This window comes from Lolium rigidum, chromosome 4 (genome assembly GCF_022539505.1).
Source record: "Lolium rigidum isolate FL_2022 chromosome 4, APGP_CSIRO_Lrig_0.1, whole genome shotgun sequence".
Taxonomy (NCBI): Eukaryota; Viridiplantae; Streptophyta; class Magnoliopsida; order Poales; family Poaceae; genus Lolium; species Lolium rigidum.
Genome location: NC_061511.1, coordinates 67,852,987 through 67,872,424, shown reverse-complemented (window position 1 = coordinate 67,872,424; position 19,438 = coordinate 67,852,987). Strand labels below are relative to the sequence as shown.

At 45.0% G+C, this 19,438-nt stretch overlaps 1 long non-coding RNA gene across 7 annotated transcripts; it reads left to right on the top strand.

The window, feature by feature from the left end:
* Window positions 1-270: 270 nt before the first annotated feature.
* On the top strand, window positions 271-4,521 carry LOC124650356. 7 transcript variants are annotated; one of them, XR_006986979.1, is made up of 6 exons: window positions 271-363; window positions 470-693; window positions 865-1,112; window positions 2,216-2,272; window positions 4,005-4,053; window positions 4,133-4,521. It is a non-coding gene; the product is annotated as an uncharacterized LOC124650356 (long non-coding RNA). The 7 variants fall into 7 exon arrangements; XR_006986978.1 differs by having other exon boundaries at window positions 1,681-2,272; XR_006986976.1 differs by having other exon boundaries at window positions 865-1,816.
* Window positions 4,522-19,438: the final 14,917 nt, after the last annotated feature.

Below are 19,438 nucleotides of genomic sequence, written 5' to 3'. Positions count from 1 at the left end.
AAGACAATCCCAGCTCCTACAGATTCCACACTCGCTTCGCCAAATCGAATCGAATCGAATCGAGTCAACCGGCCAGCATCGGAGGAACCGATGGACGCCGAGGCCTGGGAGATCGGGAGCCTGCCGGAGGAGCTCCTCTCGGCGGCACTCGCTCGCACCTCCACGTGCGAACCCGGCCACGCCGCGGCGGTCTCGCCGGCCTTCCGCGCCGTGGGCGACTCCGACTCCGGCTGGGCCTGCTTCCTGCCCCGCGTCCTCCCGCCGCTCGCCGCCGGGGAGCTGCCCTCGACGCCGTCAACCCGCAAGAAGGACCTCTTCCTCCGCCTCTCCGACAGCCCCGTCCTCCTCCCGGACAAACGCGTGGTACGTATATACTAATCCCCAACACAAAGTCGTGCCTCCATAGGACATGCTTGGTTTCTCTGTTGATCGTTGATCACTTGCCGTTTCTCCTGTTAATCGGCATCAGGATCAGGCCTGACCTTGCCCCGGTCTCTCTTCCCTGCCCTTCCGCAGCGGTGCCGCCATAATCCTCGATGCCAGAGTGGCTGTGGTCGTCTTTGGGCCATGGATCCTCACCAGGGTCGTCATCATCTTCTTTCGCCTCAGGACGCAGCAAGTGCTTCTCCTCCTCCATGAACGGACATTGTAGCAGCTCGCTTCTGTATCCAGGACTCCTCAGCTGTCATTCAGGTATGCAAGTTCAACAACCATTTCTCAAATCAAGAACACTGAGATATCTTACCACCGATTCAGCATGTCACTAAATCAAAGATTATATGCCTAAAAGACAACATTCAGATTTTAACACATAGAAAACCAAATAATGCCAGTAAGCTGAGATATGTGTTTCAAATGTTGCAGATCGATGAATGTTTGCAATGTGACAAATCGTTGGAGTAGAAGTTGGAATGCGAAAAATTATTTGTATGCTAGGCAGTGATATTTTATATCGATGTTCAAGCTCCAAGGACTGATTCTATTGTTGCTGTTTATCTACCGCAGATTTTTTCCACGAGTTTGAAGAATCGTTATTAGGATGAAATTTGAATATTTGATGCCGGCGTCAATCTATTAAGTGAAGGGATAATTCTTGCGTATTAGTAAATCATGTACGTGCATCAGATCAGATATATATACTGTTAGCCTATAGCAGTTCCATCGCCCTTTTGTTAATTTTCACTCACACAATATTAATTATATCCTCCGTGTTCCTAATGGTGGAGCGTGGAATTTTACAGTACACAAGCTCAGTAAACCCATGTATTGTACATAGTGGTACTCTTATAATTTCTGTCATTATATTAAGCGGAAATTATGGAATGCTGTGGCGCTGCCATCATCGCCCCCTCTCTATCCGTTGAATTGTATTGTAGATAACATAAGATTTGAACCTTAAAGAAAAAGAAAGCAGTATTGTTCCAACCTGTCTATTAATTTGTACTTTTGGGGCTGTTTGTACTGATGTTGATGATTATTAATAGATCGGCGGAATTTTTACAAAAAAATGTATCAATTTAGGATGTTGGTAAAATGATCTTACCAGATACGTGTGGTAGTTTTTTCCTGGAGGACGCTAATGCCAACGCTAACTTTAACTTTTTTCTAGCATGTGTTTAAATATATTAAATATATCTATAGTAGATTTCAATCTACTTGTACGGTCAATTACTTTGATAGGAAGTCTAAGAACGATATGAGTAATTCAAGGTGGAGGGCGTGAATTCAACGTGGAGGACGCGACGGATGGCGCACCATGTGGTAAGGGAGGCGCAGGCGTCACGAGGTGCCAGGGTGATTCCCTATTGGGCTCAAGGTAGACTGTATGCGGTTTTGTTACTTGGATCAGATCCAGCGACTCGGGATATTTGGACTGGAAGGTCGTTGGATCTTTTCACCTGAGACTAGAACCTTTTTTTTCCTAATTCTCGAATACCGAATTAACAAGAATAGTATTGTTTGGACTTTAGAGGTTGATACAGTGCTCCAAAGAATGCATTAGTACAAGCATTGCTAGAAAATTAGTGTGTGTATATACATATATGTATGTATTATGGTCCTTACAGCATAACTTAATGTACAAGAACCTGTTTACTCAACAACTTATAAGCAACATTTATCCATCTATGTTTGTAGTTTCTGTTTTATGTACATATATAGTTTAATCTCTCCTCGAGTTAGACGTGGAAGACTGAATTTTAATGGAACTCTTCAGGTTTGCTTGGTGAGGTTGCGGCATGAAAGATGTTGATTTGTCGTAGATTTTTGTCAGGTATCACTCTAATACTAAAGTTAAAATTTTCCATTTTGTATAGCTTGCATTAAGTATATTTGTGCCACACTTTCATTCGTGGCATAACATAATATCAATGTAAGGAAGTAAACCAAGGAACTAAATGTGAATATCAAAAGCAAGTAAAATATTGAGAATGATGTTGTTGGAGAATTTGATTACGCTTTTAGTTTACTCCATCTAGACATGTTCAAAAAAGATTACTCAAATTTTGGCCTCATTGACCTTGTTAGGGAATTCCACTATTTAGTGCATAATATACCGTTTAATATGCCGATTGGTCTATGTAGAAGAAACTGTTTGGACATTTATTATTGTTTACCATCGTAGTATTGCCCAACCATGGCACAAAGTTTCAGTAACATAGATGCATAGATTCATAATTTCAGTAGCAGTATTGTACTCATGTAGTCATGTTAAGACTGTTTTCTCTCTGTTCTTAATATGTCTGATCCATGGTATATCCAGTACGTTTCAGTAACAAAGATGCATAGATTCGTAATTTCAGTAGCAGTATGTAATTTTGTGGCTTAATTATTTCTGGACTAATTAACGATTAATAATTGCATTGTGAAACATTCCCCTTCTCATATTCCTGCCATATCTGCACCTTGTCTGTGTCATGTGTCAGTACCAAAAGATGTTGCTTCCATGTTAATAAGTTCTTATCTTGCGACTGAATTTGTGCCAGTTTGCACATTCTATCACATGAGATCAGCTACTTAGTTTATTAAGTTTACAGATTTAAATATTTATCACTGCACTATTATTTAACAGTCTGTACTAAGTTTATTAGGGAAATAGAATTATGAACTACTTAGTTGGATTAACTATGCAAATCGCTGAAATGGCATCATTTCTCTCTTAGTAGGATCACTTAAATGCCTCCTCCAGTTGCAAGGAGTTTCTTGCTTTTTTATTATTCACGCAATCTATCCCACCAAGGTTAATAGATACTATTCATGCTAGCAGGCCTTACAAGATTAAAGTGAAATCTCTTATATTATTCAGAACATTTATGTATGAATGTTGGTTGTTAATCACTATATGAAACTATTATATTGTTTAGTATTTTCGTGACCAAAGAGACACATGCTACAGTAGAAATATTTTTTTATACAGGTTAGTGGGGAATGGAACATGCCCTGAAGTTTGCATTTCCATCTATGTTGTACACCAAGGCATACATCATTATTAAATTTGCATGTGCATAATTTTACCTCATCTGTAAATATGTGACTGATGATATGTGGTAATTGTTGTATATTTTTTCATAATAGCATGCTACAGCCATAATATCTTTGTTATTAAGGCATATATAGTTTTTATTTCCATATGCAAATACTGTTCAAAGCAATATATATTTCTACTTTTTTATTGATCGTATAACCATCTGTCAAGCATATAGCTCAATTAAAAGATGTAATTTAAGGAAATTTATAGAAAAAGATGATAATTGAATAAAAGAAGTGATTTACTGTATATCAAATGTTACCATGAATATATTATATTCAATAATCTACTAAAATATATAGAATCATAAAGAAAAATAAGAGATAGAAATGAATGAAATGCAAAAGTGGCATTGTCTCCTCATGTAGGCTTGCACACTCCGCCGCCTCTGCCTACCCCGGTCTGTGTGTATGTGATGGATCTCATGTTGGTTTGGTCTGCTAAGTGGCGGTGCTGAAAGCTTTTTTTTTTCCTCCAGGTCCATGTAGTGATGATTCAGATTTGCATTCGGGAAATCACTCGAAAAAGTATGTTCTCTCTCCGCTTTTGTTTCTTATTGCTTTTTATTAGGTGATGAGCATAGCTAAGCCGCCTTCTTTCTTGCAGTGAAGAGGCAGCTATTCCCATATGCTGCTGAGAAGTTAGGGAAGAAGGTGTTGTGATACATGCCTTTGTGGTATCACTATATGCGTTTTTTCACCAGTTGTGCGTTGCCCGACTTGGTCATAACTGTATAATGTATTGAACTCCAGATAGCTGCTCTTTCATTGGAGCAGGTTGCATCAGAACGGCGTTTGCTGCATCCTCAGGATGGCGCGTGCTCTTGTGTTTTGTCTGTGCATCATCGTCATGTAGTATTTATGAAGCCGAACCTGATATGTTGTTTAGGTCGATGTACAAGTATGCTACCTGAACACCCTTGAACCTAGGCCATGTACTATCTACATTTGTGTGATTTTTATGACGTATGCTATGCCAGTGTATGTTGTGCGTTATGACTTATGACGTGTCCTCCAAATGGATTGACAGTACGTGGTGAACACTGGCGGCTGGTCGAGAAGCCTCCTTTGGCTTTGTTTTGCATCTTTGGTTGTGATGGATCAAGATTAATATGTTGTATCTTGTGGTATGCTAGAAAATAATTAGCCTGCATTTGTCGCAATGTTAGCTAGATAAATAGGTTAGTCGCTAAGCTATTTCATTAGTTCTTCGTTTCAGCTTTTCTTTGTTATGTTCTTTTTTTTTGTGTACAATGTTGTTGCTAGCCGGAGTGCCTGTTGATAGATTTACCAGTATGGGTTTCACGTCTGCGTGTCCCGGCCTAGGCTGATCTTCCCATGCAGAATGTAGAGGTGACAGCTATCCCTCGCGTCTCTCTAGGGGGAATTATATGTTTCGTTGGCAACCTAGATTAGTTTCGATCGGGTATAAAAAACCATCGACATACTCGGTGGCATCGGCGAGCTGCGGGACAGAGATAATCCGTCCTACAACTATGGCTGCTCCACTACCTAGCATATACGAGTATGAACACATAAAGACAGGACACAAGAATCTGGTCATGGAAGGACGACAGGTAGCCGGCGCGGCGAAGCGCGCATGACATCTAGTACTTATGATACTCTCATTGTGATTGTGACTAGTCTAAAGCACACACGCATTCTCCTTTACATCTCGAGGAAAAAAAATGCACGCTATACTTGTAGTACTGCCAGAAAACAAATATAAAAGCACACTTTGGATCGTGTCACGTAGGCCGCGAAAGTCGACTGCAAATTATTGTTGGTGTGCCCGCATTGGGACCGCCCGCCCGCCCGCGCGCGGCCAGGGTCCCAGCCCGTCCGTACGACGGGGCCAGCTGCATCCGCGAATTCAGCTCGCCTTGGCTTGTGCGCTGACGCCGCGCCGTCCGTTCCCTGGGCTTTTGTCAATTCTCACTTTGAATGACGCCTTCTCTACCCTTCCTTCTCCAGCTGCAACAATTTAAGAGCTCCGCACTGCTCCATCGGGCGGCGCACGCAGGCGGCCGCTGCCGTGCCACCAATCTGCTGGAGCACCGTGCCCGTCCCTCAGGCTCCCCACGCCGGCCAATCAATCAATCCCCTGTTCCTGGCTCGCTGCGTCCTTCGCGTTTCCGCTACGTCTACACAGTGCCGGGAGAGGAGTACACCTCCCGCGTCTGCGGTCTGCCATGCTTGCCGCCGTCCTCGGTGCAGGCGCCGAACGGCGGCGGCGTTGACACTTGAGGCGCAGCCGCAGGCATAAAGCGCTTCCGCCGCTCTCGTCGCCTCGGGCCAAGCGTCAAGGAGTTAATCGGAGCGCGCTCTCCGGGTCGGCTTTTGATCCGTGTCGCGCGTCGCCAGACCAGGGCCTGGGAGCTAGCATCACATGCAAAACAGAGGTGGGTGAACGCACCCCCACTGACACCATCGTAGCAGCCCCTCTTTGGCCTCACAGTGGTTCCCGCAACACATGCGCACTGCAGTTTTGTAGTACATCCGTTATGATATGCGTTTTATATAAAAAAAATTCTTGTCTTCACGAGGCCACCGATTAGATCCGTGTGGACGTCTCCGATTAGGTCTGTGTGACAGACGGACCGACTGCGTACGTTCCAACGGGTGACCTAAATGGATCTACTCGTCCAACGCGATCCATAGACATTAAATTTTGGGGTTCTATTTATTGTTATCTATTCAATAAAATTGGTTTCATGTCAATCGGGATCCGGACACAAAAGTTATCACAATTTTTGTATAACATGTTTTCTTGCTGGCCCGGTTTCTCGCCCGGCGTAACCGGCCGTCCAACCGGATGGCCCGGTTCCAACCGGCCCCTAGACTGGTGCCAGCCGGGGTCATGTTCTGTAAGACACAGAAGGGTCCCGGTCATGGCCCGGTCACAGGCCCGGTCTGGACCGGCCTAGTCCGGTCATGCACCCGGTCCGACAGGGCTGTGGACCGGACGGCTCGGCGCCAACCGGCTCCTGCGCTGGTGACATCCGAAGGCTATTACTGCACAACAAATCCTGCCCCGGTTAAGGCTCGGTCCCACCTCCGGTTTGGACCGGAAGGCCCGGTCTGACCGGCACCTGGACCGGACGGCTCGGCCCCAGACCCGGTTGACCGGCCTCCTCGACTGTGCTTAGCTGAGTCTCACCCAACGGTTATATTTCTCCCTAGAATATAAATATGCCTTTTTCCACCTTGGGCTAGACAAGTTCTTCACTCTCTCTCTTATTCATTGTTGTCTTTGAAGAACTTGCCCTATCTCTTAATTTCCCCCATGATTCTTGCTCATTTTTGAGGAATCTAAGAGACGAGATTTAGATCTACAATCCCCACCAATCCATCTCTCCTCTAAGTGAGGGGAACTCTTTAGATCTAGATCTTGGAGTCATTTGTTGATTTACTCTTTGTTCTTCCTCTCTAATCTCATCCTAGCATTTGTTGCTTTGGTGGGATTTGAATGTGAAGGATTTGAACACCTCTAGTGTTCTTGCTTTACATCATTGCATAGTGTTGAGCTCTCCACAACGATTAGTTCGAGTGAGAGACCGTGAGCTTGTTACTCTTGGAGGGTGACCTCCTACTTGACTTGGTTGGTGTCCCGCTGACCCCTTCGTGGAAGATTGTGAAGGGGCCCGGACTTCTCCTTCGTGGAGCTTGTGAAGTGGTTGTGGAGCATGCCATCTCCGGAGTGGAGAAAAAGCTAACCATAAGGAAAGGCCATTATCCTTCGTGGGTTTGGCTCGGAGAAGAAGGTGAGCCTTCGTGGCGTTGGAGAATCCTTCGTGAGACCTACACATTTTCAAACATGATGTACCATCTTGCAAAGGAAGGGAACACGGGAATACATCTTCGTCTCTACGTGCCTCGGTTATTACTATACCCGAGCTTACTTTTCTTGTGATAGCCATCGAGTTTGAAGTATCAATTATATTTTATTATCACTTGTTGTTCATATATATTGTGCCTATCTTGCTTAGCTCTAGTTGTTGTTGTTACACTTAGTTGAGCCTAGTATATTTAGGATTTGTGCTTGTAGAATAAACATAGTTTAATTCCGCGCCGTTCGTAAAGAAAAAAAATCTGTAAGAGTTTTTAATCGCCTATTCACGCTCCCTCTAGGCGACATCTCGTCCTTTCAATAACGCTTGTGTGATCATACACAACATGATCATTGAGAGTGAGCGCTACGCACCTGCGGATGATGACCATCCATTTGATTTTCAGGATCCTCTTTCTGAGAATCATCAGGTGTCGGCCCAGTTTGCCGCTTTCCTCTAGATGCATGAAGAAATCTGAGATTGCGGGTGTTCATACTCAACTACAGAATGATCTAGTTGAGCATTTATGGACGCGAAGAGGAAATGCTCCATGATTCATGAACTTGTTGGATTGCAATTTATGTAATTCTTGTATGAATAATTTAATTTTTTTAAAATATTTGTGTGAAATAATTTGTATGTTTAAACATTGTAAATTATTGTTTGAACTATGTAAAATGTTATAATTTAGTAAAAAGGGAAAATCTAATTTTTTGGGGGCTGGCCGTATAGGGCGCGGCGGTGTGGGATTATCGTCCCCAAACTAAGGAACTCCTGTTGGCCCACCCCATACAGCTATGCTGGCGCACCTGCTGGTGCCCATTTGAGACGCGCCCGTGGAGATGTTCTAACCCATGCGTACTGCAGTTTTGTAGCAGTACCGGTTATGATATGTGTTTTTTTCTTGACAATCCTTCAGTTACCAAGCAAGAGCATCTCTAACGGTCCGATGTATATTGGCTTTAGTCGTAAAATTTGATTAAATATATTGGAAAATATATCAACATCTATATTATAAAATTTATTGTATTACAATCATCATCAGCTATATTTTCATACCATATGCATTTGGTATTATAGTTGTTGATATTTTTCTCTATATTTTTCAAAGTTGATAATATTTGGATTTTTAAAAAGTCCGCAACACAAATTGTCGTGGATGTAACCACGGCAGGTACTACCAGGGGTAGCACTTCGTTGATACGGGGGGCAAGGAGACACAGCCATCTCAAGGGTCGAGGTGCACAAGACGCAAGGGTTTTACCCAGGTTCAGCCCCTCCGGAGAGTAAAAGGCCTACGTCCTGCTAGATCTTATTGCTCAGTGGAGAATTGCAATGGGGGGGCTCAGTCGGCAACTGCGCCAAGAGCTTACAAGGGGAGATTGGATCTCGAGTAATGTGTCTCTAGGGTTTAAGGTCGGGGGTTTATATATGCACCCCCGATCTAGGGTTACAAGGAGATAACTCAGAATCACATTAGTTGCTACTAATCCGGGATCGCTGAGCCTCTTGCAAGCAATCTTCTTATCCAGTCGCACAGGCCACCTCCTTGGAATCGCGGCCCAGTCGCCCTTGGGCCCACTCGCTTGGGCGTCTGGCAATCCGTCTGGGCCTCTGTCTTCACGGCGAGTGGGACTGGCGATCCACCCCCTATGGGCATATCCCCATCACAAATTAAATAAAAAGGGAGGGAGCATGTGGGAAAGCTACCTCCAAAAGCATGAAGCCGCGTCGTGGATTGGTAACCTAATTCCTAAAACGGAAATTCTTTTGAATTAAAATATTTCTTTTCTTTAGAGGGTGAACTCCGTTAAGTCAAAATACCCCAGACACATATTTTTGTTAATACTTAGTTATTTTAAAGATAAAGATGGATTTTGGCAATTTTGTGAGTTCCCAAGCAAGAAAATGGATGCGCTAACCCGCTAGTTGCTCAATCCGGTGAACTGAAATAAAAAATCAGTCTGTGTGCTTGTGAAAACTAAATAACGTATAGCCGTACACACCATGGCGGTGTGCATGTGTAGATTTCAGATTATTCTTTGAAATCACACACCCATATTATATCATCACTAAATATCACTCCTTGTCCTAGCTTCTTAGATCTTAGCTTTGTTTTTTCTTGTCCTTCTTCGTACTCGTACTCAACTATGAGAGCATCTCCAGTCGCGTCCCCCAAATCGTCCCCCAAACCGCGCCGGATCGAGCGTTTGGGGGACGTGTTTCGTTCGTGCCGCATTTGGGGGATGTCGCTCCCCAGCCGCGTCCCCCAAACGCCGCCCCCAAACATTAAAAGTATTTTTTTTGGCTAGAAAGAAACTATTTAATAATATTCAAATCGGTTGAACATAAACAAATTATATATAAAACTTCGAAAAAATATAATTAAATACATATAAACTATTTACTTCTTCTTCTTCGTGATGGCCCCGCCTCGTCGTCGTCATCGCGGTGGCGCTTCCTGCTCGTCACCTCTTCCGAAGAGGCGGTGTCGGCGCTCGACGCGTCGTCGTCGCCGGTGCTCGTCGGCTGCGCCTTGGCCTTGGCCTTGGCCTTGGCCTTGGCCTTGGCGGCCTTGGCCTTAGCGGCCTTCGCCTGGAAGCCTTCGCCTTGGCCGCCTTCGCCTCGCACGGGCCACCGCGCCGCCGCGGCCTCGCTTTCTTCTTCCTCCTCCTCCCAGCCCAGCCATTCCTCCTCGCTGTCAACCGGCGGCGGGGAATCGTCGCCGCTGCTCGGCGTCCCGGCTTTGTCCCACCAATGGCGCCAACCAGCAGGCTTTCCTCGTCTGGAGGTGTCGGACGGGAGCTGGGAGATGTAGCTCATCGTCGCTCGGAGGTGTCGAATGGAAGCTTGGATGAATGACGGCGTACGTACGGGTCTTATTGAGCGCGGATGAACGGCGGGCGCAGGTCGAAGAGAGCAGCGGTTGCTCTTCCAAGGAGTCGGCGCTCCATTCCGGCGGGGTTGGCGCGTCGTCGACGCGGTTGCCAATGCGGCGGTTCCGCTTCTCGTCAACCGCACCGTCGCTACGTATGTGGCGGTTGAGCGTCCGAGCCGGCTGACGGGTCGGCCCCGCGCCTCCTCGCCTCTCATTTCGTTGTGTCCGGCGTGCCCGGTGCGTCCCTCGTGGGACGGGGACGGGCTCGGGACGCCGGACACCGTATCGGGGCGCGCCGGACAAAAAAGGGCTTTGGGGCGCGCGGCTGGGAACGTTTTTTGGTCCGGCGCGCCCCAAATCCCTTTGGGGGACGGTTTGGGGGACGCGACTGGAGATGCTCTGAGATTGCTTACCCACATATGCCATGTGGTGTCCCTTGATCTCAGAAACCCGGTTATAAAACGCAAGAAACTTCTGTAGCCAAGCCGTGTGGTACTAATCCATTGATTAATTTTTTTTTTAGGGGGAATCCATTGATTAAATTTTTTTTTGAGCGGGGGAAAACGGCCTTTATTAATCAGAGGTAATCGATACAAGGAATCCCTCTGGCGGCCTAACTAGCCACACCCGGCGGCCTGGTGCATCATAAACTGCACTCCTAGCTAAACAGTGTGCTTCTTTATTCGAAATCCTAACTTCATGGCGGAACTCAAGAGCATCAAAGTCGCCCTTAGACTCCCTAATTTTCTCTCACAATGTGAGCATAACTGCCGAGAGTCCCCTCGGCCAAGCTAGTGACAACATTCTTGCAGTCCGTTGCCACCATAATCCTCCTGACGTGTATGTCCTTTGCCAGGGCGCAAGCCTCCCTGCATGCGAGAGCCTCCAGAATCTCAGCGCTTGATTTTCCGGGGAACACGAGCGTCGATGCCCCCACAAACACTCCATTCTCCGTCCTGGCTATTGCCGCCACCGTACCTCGACCGCCATTCTTGCTCACCGCAGCGTCGACATTGATTTTGATCATCCCCCTTGGTGGCGGGATCCATCCCGGCGTCCGCTGCTCCGGGGCGGTAGCTGGCTTTTTCTTTCTCAGATCCTCGCACTTTTTCAGGTCCGATACAAAACTCTCCACGAACAGGTGAACCGAAAGAGGGCTCTGAAAAATCTGCTCGTGTATCGCCTTTCTTCTTGCGTGCCATATAGCCCATAGCGTCACCAGCACCTTCGTAAGATCATCATGCTTCAAGGTTTGGATCAAACCTGCGACCCACGCCCTTGCATCGCCATCGTCCGACCGGCTGACATGTTCCGTTACTTCTTCATCTAACAATGCCCACACACACCGGGACATAGAGCAGTCCAGTAGCGCGTGCCGCCAAGAATCACAGGCGCCGCACAGCTGGCAGCGGTCATCGTCTGCCATACCCCGTCTATGTCTCAACTCATTCGACGGCAAAGACTGCTTGGCTAGCCTCCAAAGAAAAACCCTAATCTTTGACGGAACTTGGGTCTTCCAAAGCGAGCTCCATTCCTTCGCTATTCCTGCCTCGTTCGAGCTTGTGGCCCTGCTATCCAGCCACGCCTCGCGCCTCTCCCGCGTGTCTACCAACATGCGGTATGCCGAACGCACGGAGAAAGTGCCCTTTCGCTCGTAATGCCACGCCCAGAAGTCGTCGTGTCTCCTGCTGGGCAGAGGAATCTCCTTGATCACGTCAACATCCATTGGTAAAAAACATTCCCTGAGCTTCTCCTCGTTCCAAGTTGCAGAACTCGAGTCGATAAGATCAGCCACTACATGAGGCGGATTCCTGGCCAGGCATGCCATGGGCCGAAGCATCCCATCCCTCGGTAACCAATTGTCATTGCACGGGTCCGTGTGCTCCCCTGTGCCAATCCTTCTCACCAACCCCTTGCTTAAGGACTTGTATACCTTCATGAATTCCACGCCAAACCTGAGAAGGCGAGGAGCCTATCTCAGCTTTCAACATGTCTATATCAGGGAAATATTTCGCCTTCAAAATCCTTGTGCTCAAAGCCGCCGGACTCTGCAGCATGCGCCACCCCTGGCGCGCAAGGAGGGCCAAGTTAAAAAGCTCCATGTCCTTAAACCCTAGGCCTCCCAAGCTTTTTGGTTTGCACATCTCTCTCCAGGAAACCCAGCAAGGCTTTCTCTCGCCCTCGCGACTCCCCCACCAGAATTTCCGAATGAGGCCATTTATATGATCACACAACCCTTTAGGCAAAAGGAAACATGCCATAGAGAAAATCGGCACAGCCTGGGCCACCGACTTTATCAGTATGTCTTTCCCTCCCGCCGATAGGAGTCGCTCCATCCACCCCTGGATTTTATTCCAGATTCTATCTTTGATATATTTGAAAGCTCTCCCTCTTGAACGCCCCACGTCTATAGGCATTCCTAGGTACTTCTCCTGGAGTGTCTCATTTTGAACTCCCAAAACAGTTTTCACTGCTTCCTTCGTCACGTTCGGACATCCTTTGCTAAAGAAGATAGCAGATTTGTCCCGATTTATCCTCTGGCCTGACGCCATACAATACCGATCCAAAATGTATTGGATCTTCCCCGCACTCTCCGTATCCGCTTTGAAAAGCAACAGGCTGTCATCTGCAAAAAGGAGGTGACTGACCGCCGGAGCGGTTGGCGCCACCTTTAGTCCATGTAGCTCCGATGATAAACTGTGGTGTTTTAAAAGGCACGAAAGGCCCTCTGCTGCCAACAAGAACAGATATGGGGAGATAGGATCCCCTTGTCGCACCCCTCGTGAGGGAGTAAACGGCTGTAACTTTCCTCCATTGAAAAGGACTTGGAATGAGACCGTTGTTACTAGTCGCATCACCATCCGAACCCATAGCCGATGGAAACCCATCTTGATCATGACGGCCTCCAGGTAATTCCACTCCAGCATGTCGTACGCCTTGCGCATGTCCAATTTGAGCGCACAAAAGCGATTCTTCTTCGCCTTATTCCGCTTCATAAAATGCAGACATTCGTACGCGGATATAATATTGTCCGTAATCATCCTCCCAGGCACAAACGCTGACTGTTCCTCTGCGATTATATCTGGTAACACCACTTTCAATCTGTTAGCCATCACCTTGGACGCTATCTTATATATGACGTTGCACAGACTGATGGGTCGAAACTGACCCAACTCCTCCGGACTCGCTACTTTTGGTATCAACACAATGAAGGTTTGGTTCACTTCCCTCATATCGTCCTCACCCTTGAGCACACGAATTACAGCCAAGGTCACTTCTTCCCCACATATTTCCCAGTGGGTCTGGAAAAAATGTGCCGGGAAGCCATCCGGGCCCGGCGCTTTTGTAGGGAACATCTGAAAGAGGGCAATCTTCACCTCTTGCTCCTTAATCGGCTTCAGTAGAGCATCATTCATCTCTGCTGACACTGATGAGGGGATTACATTGATAACCTCCTCCATATTTGAGACCCCTTCAGATGTGTACAGGTTCTCATAAAAACTTGTGGTTAAGTTGGCCATCTCTGTATCATCCCCAGTCATCGTCCCATCAGACCGTTTCAGCCTGTTGATACGGTTCCGCTTCTTCCGCTGGCTCGCCCTTAGGTGGAAGAAGCGAGTATTCTTATCTCCCTCCGCTAGCCATTGCACCCTGGATCTCTGTCTCCACATCACTTCTTCCCTTTCATACAAAGCAATGAGCCGCTCAGTAATTTTCGTCTCCTCATATAATGGTTGCACCCGTTGGGGCTCCGCTCGTAACACCGCCAGTCTGTCATTCAGTTGGCGTATTGCTGTCCACAACTGGCGCGTGGTTGACGAGGGAGGAAATGGTGTAGCTTTCCTTCGTTCCCCGGCAACGGCGCCAGAAAATAGCTTGATGTCTACGGGAGCTTCTATTGTTGTAGACAGTGTTGGGCCTCCAAGAGCAGAGGTTTGTAGAACAGCAGCAGTTTTCCCTTAAGTGGATCACCCAAGGTTTATCGAACTCAGGGAGGAAGAGGTCAAAGATATCCCTCTCATGCAACCCTGCAACCACAAAGCAAGAAGTCTCTTGTGTCCCCAACACACCTAATAGGTGCACTAGTTCGGCGAAGAGATAGTGAAATACAGGTGGTATGAATAAGTATGAGCAAGTGGCAACACAACAGTAGTAACGCAGTAAAACAGTAAACAAGCAGCGATAGCAGTATTAGGAACAAGGCCTAGGGATTACACTTTCACTAGTAGACACTCTCAACATTGATCGCATAATAAATAACTCTTTCTCATATGTGCTACATACACTCTTTTGTTGGATGATGAACACATTGCGTAGGATTACACGAACCCTCAATGCCGGAGTTAACAAGCTCCACAATTCAATGTTCATATTTAAATAACCTTAGAGCATAATAGATCATTGCAAAATAAACCAAGAACTAACATAGTGCACACACTCGTCCACATTACACTATGAAGGAGGAATAGATCACATCAATACTATCATAATGATAATTAACTCCACAATCTACAAGAGATCATGATCATAGCCTACGACAAGAACCACACGGTGCACACACTAGTCACCTTTACACCATGCGGGAGGAATAGACTACTTTAATAATATCACATGAGTAGCACACAACTAGTAGCGATACAAAGCTCATCATATGGATCTCAATCATGTAAAGCAGCTCATGAGATCATTGTATTGAAGTACATAGGAGAGAGATTAACCACATAGCTACCAGTACAGCCCCGAGCCTCGAGGGAGAACTACTCCCTCCTCATGGGAGACAGCAGCGTTGATGAAGATGGCGGTGGTGTCGATGGAGAAGCCTTCCGGGGGCACTTCCCTGTCCCAGCGGCGTGCCGGAACAGAGACTCCTGTCCCCCAGATCTTGGCTTCGCGATGGCGGCGGCTCTGGAAGGTTTCTCGTACCGTGACTTTTTCGTATCGTAGTTTTAGGTCTGGGACCTTTTTATAGGCGAAGAGGCGGCGTCAGAGGGTCAACGAGGCGGCGGCACCATAGGGTGGCGCGGGCCATACCCAGGCCGCGCCGGCCTATGGTCCCGTGGGCCTGTGGCCCCCCTCTGGTCCTTTCCGGGTGTTCTGGAAGCTTCGTGGAAAAATAGGAACCTGGGTCTTGATTTCGTCCGATTCCGAGAATATTTCCTTACTAGGATTTCTGGAACCAAAAACAGCAGAAAACAGGAACTGGCCTTTCGGCATCTCGTCAATAGGTTAGTTCCAGAAAACGCATAAATATGACATAAAATGTGCATATAACATGTAGATATCATCAATAATGTGGCATGGAACATAAGAAATTATCGATACGTCGGAGACGTATCAGCATCCCCAAGCTTAGTTCCTGCTCGTCTTGAGCAGGTAAACGATAACAAAGATAATTTCTGGGGTGACATGCCATCATAAACTTGATCATATTGTAAACATATGTAATGAATGCAGCGATCAAAATAATGGTAATGACATGAGTAAACAACTGAATCATAAAGCAATGACTTTTCATGAATAGCACTTTCAAGACATGCATCAATAAGTCTTGCATAAGAGTTAACTCATAAAGCAATAATTTAAAGTAAAGACATTGAAGCAACACAATGGAAGATTAAGTTTCAGCGGTTGCTTTTAACTTGTAACATGTATATCTCATGGATAATTGTCAACATAGAGAAATATAACAAGTGCAATATGCAAGTATGTAGGAATCAATGCACAGTTCACACAAGTGTTTGCTTCTTGAGGTGGAGAGAGATAGGTGAACTGACTCAACATAAAAGGTAAAAGAATGGTCCTTCAAAGAGGAAAGCATCGATTGCTATATTTGTGCTAGAGCTTTGGTTTTGAAAGCAAGAAAACAATTTTGTCAACGGTAGTAATAAAGCATATGAGTTATGTAAATTATATCTTACAAGTTGCAAGCCTCATGCATAGTATACTAATAGTGCCCGCACCTTGTCCTAATTAGCTTGGACTACCGGATCATCGCAATACACATGTTTTAACCAAGTGTCACAATGGGGTACCTCCATGCCGCCCGTACAAAGGTCTAAGGAGAAAGCTCGCATTTTGGATTTCTCGCTTTTGATTATTCTCAACTTAGACATCCATACCGGGACAACATGGACAACAGATAATGGACTCCTCTTTAATGCATAAGCATGTGGCAACAATTATTATTCTCATATGAGATTGAGGATATATGTCCAAAACTGAAACTTCCACCATGAATCATGGCTTTAGTTAGCGGCCCAATGTTCTTCTCTAACAATATGTATGCTCCAACCATTAAGGTGGTAGATCTCTCTTACTTCAGACAAGACGGACATGCATAGCAACTCACATGATATTCAACAAAGAATAGTTGATGGCGTCCCCAGAAGCATGGTTATCGCACAACAAGCAACTTAATAAGAGATAAAGTCATAAGTACATATTCAATACCACAATAGTTTTTAAGCTATTTGTCCCATGAGCTATATATTGCAAAGGTGAATGATGGAATTTTAAAGGTACCACTCAAGCAATTTACTTTGGAATGGCGGAGAAATACCATGTAGTAGGTAGGTATGGTGGACACAAATGGCATAGTGGTTGGCTCAAGGATTTTGGATGCATGAGAAGTATTCCCTCTCGATACAAGGTTTATGCTAGCAAGGTTATTTGAAACAAACACAAGGATGAACCGGTGCAGCAAAACTCACATAAAAGACATATTGTAAACATTATAAGACTCTACACCGTCTTCCTTGTTGTTCAAAACTCAATACTAGAAATTATCTAGACTTTAGAGAGACCAATTATGCAAACCAAATTTTAGCAAGCTCTATGTATTTCTTCATTAATAGGTGCAAAGTATATGATGCAAGAGCTTAAACATGAGCACAACAATTGCCAAGTATCAAATTATCCAAGACATTTTACCAATTACTACATGTAGCATTTTCCGTTTCCAACCATATAACAATGAACGAAGCAGTTTCAACCTTCGCCATGAACATTAAAAGCTAAGAACACATGTGTTCATATGAACCAGCGGAGCGTGTCTCTCTCCCACACAAGCATTTATTCAAACAAAACAAAAATAAAAACAAATAGACGCTCCAAGTAAAGCACATAAGATGTGACCGAATAAAAATATAGTTTCAAGAGAAGGAACCTGATAATTTGTCGATGAAGAAGGGGATGCCTTGGGCATCCCCAAGCTTAGATGCTTGAATCTTCTTGAAATATGCAGGGATGAACCACCGGGGCATCCCCAAGCTTAGACCTTTCACTCTTCTTGATCGTAGTATATCATCCTCCTCTCTTGACCCTTGAAAACTTCCTCCACACCAAACTCGAAACAACTCATTAGAGGGTTAGTGCACAATAAAAATTAACATGTTCAGAGGTGACACAATCATTCTTAACACTTCTGGACATTTCTCAAAGCTACTGGAAGTTAATGGAACAAAGAAATTCATCCACCATAGCAAAAGAGGCAATGCGAAATAAAAGGCAGAATCTGTCAAAACAGAACAGTCCGTAAAGATGGATTTTATTGAGGCACCAGACTTGCTCAAATGAAAATGCCCAAATTGAATGAAAGTTGCGTACATATCTGAGGATCACGCACGTAAATTGGAATATTTTTCTGAGCTACCTACAGAGGGGCAGGTCGAAATTCGTGACAGCAAAGAAATCTGTTATCGCAAGCAGCAATCCAAATCTAGTATCAACCTTTCTATCAAAGACTTTACTTGGCACAACAATGCAATAAAATCAGATAAGGAGAGGTTGCTACAGTAGTAACAACTTCCAAGACTCAAATACAAAATAAAATTACTGTAGCAAAATAACACATGGGTTATGTCCCAAGACGTTCTTTCTTTATAGCCATTAAGATGGGCTCAGCAGTTTTAATGATGCACTCGCAAGAAATAGTAGTTGAAGCAAAAGAGAGCATCAAGAGACAAATTCAAAACAAATTTAAGTCTAACATGCTTCCTATGCATAGGAATCTTGTAAATAAACAAGTTCATGAAGAGCAAAGTAACAAGCATAGGAAGATAAAACAAGTGTAGCTTCAAAAATTTCAGCACATAGAGAGGCATTTTAGTAACATGAAAATTTCTACAACCATATTTTCCTCTCTCATAATAACTTTCAGTAGAATCATGAGCAAACTCAACAATATAACTATCACATAAAGCATTCTTATCATGAATCTCATGCATAAAATTATTACTCTCCACATAAGCATAATCAATTTTATTAGTTATAGTGGGAGAAAATTCAACAAAGTAGCTATCATTATTATTCTCATCAAGTGTAGGAGGCATAGTATAATCACAACAAAATTTACTCTCCATAGTAGGTGGCACCAAAAGACCACTATCATTATAATCATCATAAATAGGAGGCAAAGTATCATCAAAGAAAATTTTCTCCTCAATGCTTGGGGGACTAAAAAGATCATGAAAACCAGCTTCCCCAAGCTTAGAACTTTCTATATCATTATCAACAATGGTGTTCAAAGCGTTCATACTAATATTACTACCAAGCATGCAAATAAGATTTCATAGGTTTTTTAATTTTCGCATCAAACAATCCATGTTTTAAATCAGGAAATAGAATAAGAAGCTCATTCTTGTCCATTATGCCAAACTAGTGTAAACAAGAAACAAAAAGATGCAATTGCAGGATCTAAAGGAAATAGCTTCGAGTACTTACAACGGCGAAAATAGCTTAGTAGCCGAGATCCGGAGTGTGAGTACCTTTTACCTTTCCTCCCCGGCAACGGCGCCGAAAAATAGCTTGTCTGTCCACAACTGGCGCGTGGTTGACGAGGGAGGAAATGGTGTAGCTTTCCTTCGTTCCCCGGCAACGGCGCCAGAAAATAGCTTGATGTCTACGGGAGCTTCTATTCTTGTAGACAGTGTTGGGCCTCCAAGAGCAGAGGTTTGTAGAACAGCAGCAGTTTTCCCTTAAGTGGATCACCCAAGGTTTATCGAACTCAGGGAGGAAGAGGTCAAAGATATCCCTCTCATGCAACCCTGCAACCACAAAGCAAGAAGTCTCTTGTGTCCCCAACACACCTAATAGGTGCACTAGTTCGGCGAAGAGATAGTGAAATACAGGTGGTATGAATAAGTATGAGCAGTGGCAACACAACAGTAGTAACGCAGTAAAACAGTAAACAAGCAGCGATAGCAGT